The sequence below is a fragment of the Bubalus kerabau genome, chromosome 1, assembly GCF_029407905.1.
Source record: "Bubalus kerabau isolate K-KA32 ecotype Philippines breed swamp buffalo chromosome 1, PCC_UOA_SB_1v2, whole genome shotgun sequence".
In the NCBI taxonomy this organism is placed as follows: Eukaryota; Metazoa; Chordata; class Mammalia; order Artiodactyla; family Bovidae; genus Bubalus; species Bubalus kerabau.
This window is the reverse complement of record NC_073624.1, coordinates 192,503,332-192,511,283: the sequence shown is the minus strand read 5'-3', so window position 1 is coordinate 192,511,283 and position 7,952 is coordinate 192,503,332. Positions and strand designations below refer to the sequence as shown.

General features: G+C 41.8%; 1 pseudogene; it reads right to left on the bottom strand.

Annotated features, from left to right (window-relative positions):
- Positions 1 to 6,113: 6,113 nt before the first annotated feature.
- LOC129625415 (PR domain zinc finger protein 14-like) lies at positions 6,114 to 7,414 on the bottom strand (annotated as a pseudogene).
- Between the last annotated feature and the right edge of the window lie 538 nt (positions 7,415 to 7,952).

Sequence of the window (7,952 nt, the reverse complement as noted above, 5' to 3'; positions counted from 1 at the left end):
TTACCTCAGCACCTGATGCAGGATAGACAGCCAAACTCTCATTCCTGTAAAACAGCAGCAAGGAAGCTTACCTCCACAAAAACTCATCTCGAGTGAATGGATACAGAACTTAGATTCTTCTGGTGTTTAGGCACTTCTTAAGTGGCAATTTATGTACTTTCAAAAGATCCATTATGTCAGAGTAGCTTATAGCATGTAGAATTTAAAAAGGGTTCCAAGCAATATCCTAAGAATACCTAGAAGATAAGAAGCACAGCTTTTATGAAACCAAATGTGCTACTGGAAACATTTTTTAAGAGTATTAAAATTTTCCTCAAATTTACCCTCCAAAAGATATGAAAGTGAAAATTGTTCAGTCATGTCTGACTCTTTGCGACCCCAAGGACAATACAGACCATGGAATTCCTCAGGCTAGCATACTGAAAAGGGTAGCCTTTGCCTTCTCCAGGAGATCTTTCCAACCCAGGGATCAAACCCAGGTCTCCCGCATTGCAGGCAGATTCTTTACTAGCTGAGCCACCAGAGAAGCTCAACCTTTTAGTATTTCAAGATTAAGAAAATATACAAGGTCCTTCTTTTATCATTCCTGCAGTCCTTGGTGTACTTTTCATTCTTTTCATTCTGAAAAGTCATACTGAGAACCTTCTATGTACTAAAAGAAAGGCAGTTTGTAGAGAGGTGAATATGCCCTCTCAGCAGCAGACAGCCCTGAGTCTAAACTCCAGGCCTTCCATTTACTAACCTCTTAAATAGGAATACTAACAATAGTTGCCTCATAATGGTTGTTATGAGGGTTAATAAATCAATGTATGGAAAGTACTTAGAATCTGGCATGTGACAAACACTGAATAAATGTTAACTATTATTAGTATTTTGTTATTAATTCACAAATTTTCCACAATTCTAGAATGTAAGAACAAAGCAAAGAATCTTTGATTTTTTAAGCAGGTACATACTTGAGTTTATCCACTGGAATTTCCTTCAAATGTAAGAGATTCGGGAATTGGGAGATTAGGTAAATCTTCTGCTTTTTAACTTACAAAATTTCAGCCTAAAAAAAAATAACTGGTTTTTATCAGGTGATGTCAATCCTTGATGCCATCACTTTCAAGGCCTTTCTTTTTGTTTTTTGTCCCATCAAGAACATTTACTTATCTGACAAAGATATTATCTGACAAAGATAATTTCTACCTTCTTGTAAGTTAGATCCTTTGAAACTGTTGCTCCCTGACAAAGAGACCAATCATTGTCCACCAAACTTGACAAGGGTAATGTGATCTATGGCAAAGCAGCCAATGTATTAGCTGAATGTTAAAAAAATAAATTAATAAACGCTAAGTGGTAGCATATTCAAAAGCAGAGACATTACTTTGCCAACTAAGGTCCGTCTAGTCAAGGCTATGGTTTTTCTAGTGGTCATGTATGGATGTGAGGGTTGGACTGTGAAGAAAGCTGAGCACCGAAGAATTGATGCATTTAAACTATGGTGTTGGAGAAGACTCTTGAGAGTCCCTTGGACTGCAAGGAGATCCAACCAGTCCATCCTAAAGGACATCAGTCCTAGGTGCTCATTGGAAGGACTGATGCTGAAGCTGAAACTCCAATACTTTGGCCACCTCATGCGAAGAGTTGACTCATTGGAAAAGACCCTAATGCTGGGAGGGATTTGGGACAGGAGGAAAAGGGGAAGACAGAGGATGAGATGGCTGGATGGCATCACCGACTCGATGGACATGAGTTTGGGTAAGCTCTGGGAGTTGGTGATGGACAGGGAGGCCTGGCTTGCTGCAATTCATGGGGTCGCAAAGAGTCGGACACGACTGAGTGACTGAACTGAACTGAAGTGATCTTTTATGTGGGAGTTAATATATAAATAATGGATGATAAAGGTGTATTTACTCTGAGACCAGAAGGTGGCATCAGGTAAACCTGAGGCTGTCTGCAGTATGGCCTATAGTTCAACAACAAACTGGCACAAGAATACAAAAACCCCTAAACAATCTGATTTTATTTTATTTTATTTATTTATTTATTTTTGCTTTACAATATTGTATTGGTTTTGCCATACATCAACATGCATCCGCCACGGGTGTACACATGTTCCTCATCCTGAACCCCCCTCCCACCTCCCTCCCCATACTATCACTCTGGGTCATCCCAGTGCACCAGCCCCAAGCTTCCTGTATCCTGCATCGTACCTGGATTGGTGATTCATTTCTTATATGATATTATACAAGTTTTAATGCCATTCTCCCAAATCATCCCCGCCTCCCTCTCCCACAGAGTCCAAAAGACTGTTCTATACATCTGTGTCTCTTTTGCTGTCTTGCATACAGGGTTATTGTTACCATCTTTCTAAATTCCATATATATGCGTTAGCATACTGTATTGGTGTTTTTCTTTCTGGCTTACTTCACTCTGGATAATAGGCTCCAGTTTCATCCACCTCATTAGAACTGATTCAAGTGTATTCTTTTTAATGGCTGAGTAATACTCCATTGTGTATACGTACCGAGCTTTCTTATCCATTCATCTGCTGATGGACATCTAAGTTGCTTCCATGTCCTGGCTATTATAAACAGTGCTGCGATGAACATTGGGGTACACATGTCTCTTTCAATTCTGGTTTCATTGGTGTATATGCCCAGCAGTGGGATTGCTGGATCATAAGGCAGTTCTATTTCCAGTTTTTTAAGGAATCTCCACACTATTCTCCATAGTGGCTGTACTAGTTTGCATTCCCACCAACAGTGTAAGAGGGTTCCCTTTTCTCCACACCCTCTCCAGCATTTATTGCTTGTAGACTTTTGGATCGCAGCCCTTCTGACTGGTGTGAAATGGTACCTCATAGTGGTTTTGATTTGCATTTCTCTGATAATGAGTGATGTTGAGCATCTTTTTCATGTGTTTGTTAGCCATCTGTATGTCTTCTTTGGAGAAATGTTTATTTAGTTCTTTGGCCCATTTTTTGATTGGGTCATTTATTTTTCTGGAATTGAGCTGCAGGAATTGCTTGTATATTCTCGAGATTAGTTGTTTGTCAGTTGCTTCATTTGCTATTATTTTCTCCCATTCTGAAGGCTGTCTTTTCACCTTGCTTATAGTTTCCTTTGTTGTGCAGAAGCTTTTAATTTTAATTATATCCCATTTGTTTATTTTTGCTTTTATTTCCAATATTCTGGGAGGTGGGTCATAGAGGATACTGCTGTGAACTGAATAGACTTTTTTCCAAAGAAGAAATACAGTAGGCCAACAGATACATGAAAAGGTGCGCAACATTACAAATCATCAAGGAAATGCAAATTAAATCCACAGTGAACTATCACCTCCCACTTGTTAGACTGGCACATTTGTTGTCACAAAAGCAAGAAATAAGAAGTGCTGGGGAGGATGTGGAAGAAAGGGACTAACTCTTGTGCCCTCTTGGTGGGAATGCAGATTGGTGCAGCCCATGGATAGCAATATAGAATATCCTCAAAAACTAAAATAGAACGAAATAACTAAATGGCAGTTCCACTTGTGGGTATATGTCAAAAGATTTGAAAACAGAATATCAAGCAAATACCTGCACTCCATACTCATTGCGGCATGATTATTCACAACCACCTGATGCTCTGCAGTCCCCTGTGCTGTATTACACAAGGAGTAATTTTCTACATTAACTGTGCTTTTCACTGGGATGAAGTTCGGGGCAGATTAGCTCTCTTTCACCATCACAGTTTGTCATTTTGTGTTGCCATTACGCAGAAGCCAACATGACCTTTTAGGTTGGTAACTGGGGACAAGGATAAAATCTGCATGCCAATTGCTAAGGAACATAAAATACTCAGATGATGCCTGGATTCAAAGTTCTAGCTAATAAAAATTCTGGTTTTGCTTGTTAGGTAGCAGAGTCTGTAAGAGCAAAATTGATAGAGAACCAATACATTTCAGGAGTTGGATTGTCAGAGAAATCTGAGGCAGGCATCCAAGGCCTCTGATTGCTCAATACCTCTGCTGTTTTTTAGGCCATAAACCAGGCAGCAACAACATCTGGACTGCTGAACTGGCATGGTCACCAGCAGTGGTAGTCTTTATAGTATACCTCTCTCTAGTATCAGAAAGAGATATTACAGTAAGCAGAGCAAGAGGCAGCCAGTTAGGCAGAATAAGTAACTTGTACTACTTCCAGAGTAGGAAACCTCTGCTTCTGGGGCCCATCTGGATATGATGTAAATCCTGGACCCAAATCACTACTACCAGGACCTATTCCTTCATTTCTAAATGAGAACTTCTCAATCTTTCCTCCCATTGTGGTTTGAATTAACGGGATCCTAAGAAACCATTTATGAATCTGTTCAATTAGAGATCCTGAATTTGGAACTGGGGAGAAGGCAATGGCACCCCACTCCAGTACTCTTGCCTGGAAAATCCCATGGATGGAGGAGCCTGGTAGGCTGCAGTCCATGGGGTCGCTGAGGATCGGACACGACTGAGCGACTTCACTTTCACTTTTCACTTTCATGCATTGGAGAAGGCAATGGCAACCCACTCCGGTGTTCTTGCCTGGAGAATCCCAGGGACCAGGGAGCCTAGTGGGCTGCCGTGTATGGAGTCGCACAGAGTCGGACACAACTGAAGTGACTTAGCAGCAGCAGAGGAACATGTGTTATTGGATAATAACTAGATACAACTGGATAGAGAAACTGGTTGTTACCCTTTGATGGGGGAATAACTGTACTTTCATTTATACATTGAAGTTAGTTGGGACATTTTTGAAATTAGAGGTATGCCTGTAAGGTTCAAGGAGGAAAGAGAAATTGAAAAGACACGATTTAGACAGTTCAACATCTCCAGAAACAATCAGAACCCACACACAAATTAAGAAAATGGAATCAAAATCATATCAGTTCTTTCTCATATCATACATCAGTGGAATTCAAATTTAAATTCCATTAGAGATTACAATGAAACTTGACCAGCTGATTTTAAAAATGAAAATAGTAAACTGTGTAAGAATGCCAAATTTTTCGCCATTAAAAAAGTTAATAGCTTTATTTAAATATATTGACATATGTTAAATTGCAAATTTGAAGTGCATATTTTGATACATTTTGACATAGGTACATACCTGTGAAATAACCACCATCAAGACAATGAACATATTCATCATCCACAAATGTTTCTTCCTTTCTGTAGCTTTGTCTCCCTCCCAAACCTCCCTGCCCCTTGCTAAGTATAGATTACTATTAATAAGTTGATTTTTTTTTTTAGTACTTTAAAGATGTTGCTCCACTATGACCAGGTTCATATTGCTTCTGATAAGAAATATTTTGTCATCCTTATCTCTATTCGTTTGTATGTAATGTGTCTTTTTTTCTCTGGCTGCTTTTAATATTTTTGCCTTTATCTCTGGTTTTGAGTAGTTTGATCATGATATGCTCTGGTGCCATTTTTAAAATGTTTCTTTTGCCTTTGTAAAACTTCACGCTGTGCACTATACTTTTCATAAAATTAGTAAAAAATTGAGCCATTATTCTTCATATGTTTTTTCTGTACCCCCTGTTTCTTCTCTACTTCTGGGACTTTAATCACACATATATTAGGTTGCTTGAAGTTGTCACATAGCTCGCTAATTCTCCTCATCATTATTTTAGACTTTCTGCTCTCTTTTTCATATTCTATAATCTCTGTTGCTATGTCTTCAAGTTCATCTATTATTTGTGCTGCAATATCCAGTCAGCCATCAATCGCATCCAGAGGATTTTTCATTTCTGACATAATTTTAAGCTCTGGGATTTTGGTTTGGAGTTTTTTGGATCTTCTTTATATTTTCCATGTCTCTATTCAACATGCTCAGTTTTTTACTGAACTTATTAACCATGTGGAATATAGTTATGACAACCAACTATATGAACGGGTGAAGGGATAGAAGAAAAAGTATCCTGGTGAACAGAAGTAGGTTCAGCAGCTTTGGAAAGATGAGGACATCTTCCTCCATCTGGGTAATGGCCATCTGGTTAGACACGCCCTCAGTTTTGTGTTCTGCGTTAGAGTTGGAAGGGAGATGTTCCATAGGCAAGTGGAGAAGCTGCAGGAAGGTGCTGTGTTAGGGAAAGAGCCCGGTCCTTCCACTAAGAGGGCCTCACTGGGTACGGCAAAGATGTGCCATCCGCTTTGGAGGACCCGGGTGCCTGCTTCCCCTGCTTTACAGCCTGTAGGCTCACTGGAATATCCAAAGACTTCTCATAGCAATCTCCATACCACAGGAGGAGCTCTTGGTTCTGGTAGGTCTCCTTACAGCTTTCATAAAAGATTTGCCCTTGACATAGTCTGGCCACAAGGTTCTGCTCCAGATGGAAATGGGCACAGCTGACATAGGATGTCCAGTTCCTTGCACCTCCTTTTCCATCAATAAAGTGGCTCAAATGACCATCTTCAAAGATCTTCCATGTATTAAGGAATGGTGTGTCTTGACTTCGCTGGTGTTGACCACTTTATGCTGAAAGGTCCCAAACCTGATTCCTCTGGCCCCAAAGCTACTATAGAATACCCCTAAATCTGTGACTTCACCGAACTTCCATCTGCTGGAGGTGGAGACCTTCTGGTAGCTGAAGGGAGTCATTATTCAGAGTCTGAGGAAGAAAATCAGACCTGGAGCTGTTGGTGGGGATCAGGAGACTGGAAATTGTGTGGTGCAGGTGAGCTGAAAGCTGCGGGCTGGGGATGACCCAGTATAGAACTAAATGCAGGTCTTCCTGGGTAAAGTGGTAGCGGTGAGATGCCTTCCCCTCAGTTCACAAGTTTGGGGCTGGAGAATTCCATGAACAGAGGAGCCTGGTGGGCTACAGTCCATGCGATCACAAAGCTAGACACAAGGACTGCGCAGCTAACACTTTGACTTTCCAGAGCTCACTAGGGGACTCAGGTAACAGCAGGGAGGGCTTTGGCCTCTCAGGTAATAGCAAAGCATCCGCGGGTGCCAGCGAAATGAAAATTTCAGGCTCCCAGCACTGCCCACCGTCACAGTGGCCGCCAGTGTGTTCCAAGCCTTCGCTGGTGGTGACTGCCATTCTGGAGGTGTGCCACCTCCTTGGGGAGGTGGGGAATTGGGTACCAAGTTGGCAGCTTGCTGTACCAGGGCAGGCCATAGAGTGGCTCCCTTGGCAAGGCCGGGCCAGTGCACACAGCAAGGGAGGTGCTGTCCAGAAGCCTATGTGGACAGGGCCTGCAACTGTAAGAAAGGTTGGAAACCCTCCTCTTTGGGAGTCAGGGCGTTCCTGTAGTGGCCATAGTTGGGGGTGGAGGGTAAAGGTGCATAGTAGGCAGCTAGGTGTTGGGAGCTTCTCTGGAGCCAGTCAGGCAGGAAGCACCCCTTGTCCTAGGGTCCAGCCTCCCCTGGTGGCCACAGGGCCACCCCAGGCCACCCCAGCATGGCGAGTCCCTGCCTGGAAAGCTTGCCACCTCAGGTGTGCTGGGCTTTTCAGACCTTGTTGTTTGCTTTTTATTGGTATTATTTCCCCTCCCTAATTTGGGGTTGTCTTTTCCTGGGTTTCCCCAATGTCAGACATTGAGAATTTTGCCTTAAGTGCTGGACATTTTTGCATTGATAACGTGTATGATTGAGCTTTGTTCTGAGATGAGATTAAGTTACTTGGAATAGTTTCTACTTTTGAGACTTGTTAGTAACAGAGTAGTGTTTGGGCTAACTATAGCCACTCAGTTCCCATTTCCACCATCTCAGGTCAGGAAATCGCCCAGGCTCTGCCTGGGTTTTCCCTCCCTGTTCTGTTGCCTGGAACATTCAAGGTCATAAACCTGTGACAGTTGTAAGCCTAAATTTGTTTCCTTTCTCTCAGTGATCATTTTCCTTTTTCAGTGTCTTAAAGACTATTGTTTGTGTATTTTGTCCAGTATTTCTTCTGGAAGAGTAAATCCAGTCTCTGTTCTAGCTCAGTTTAAAGTAGAAAGCA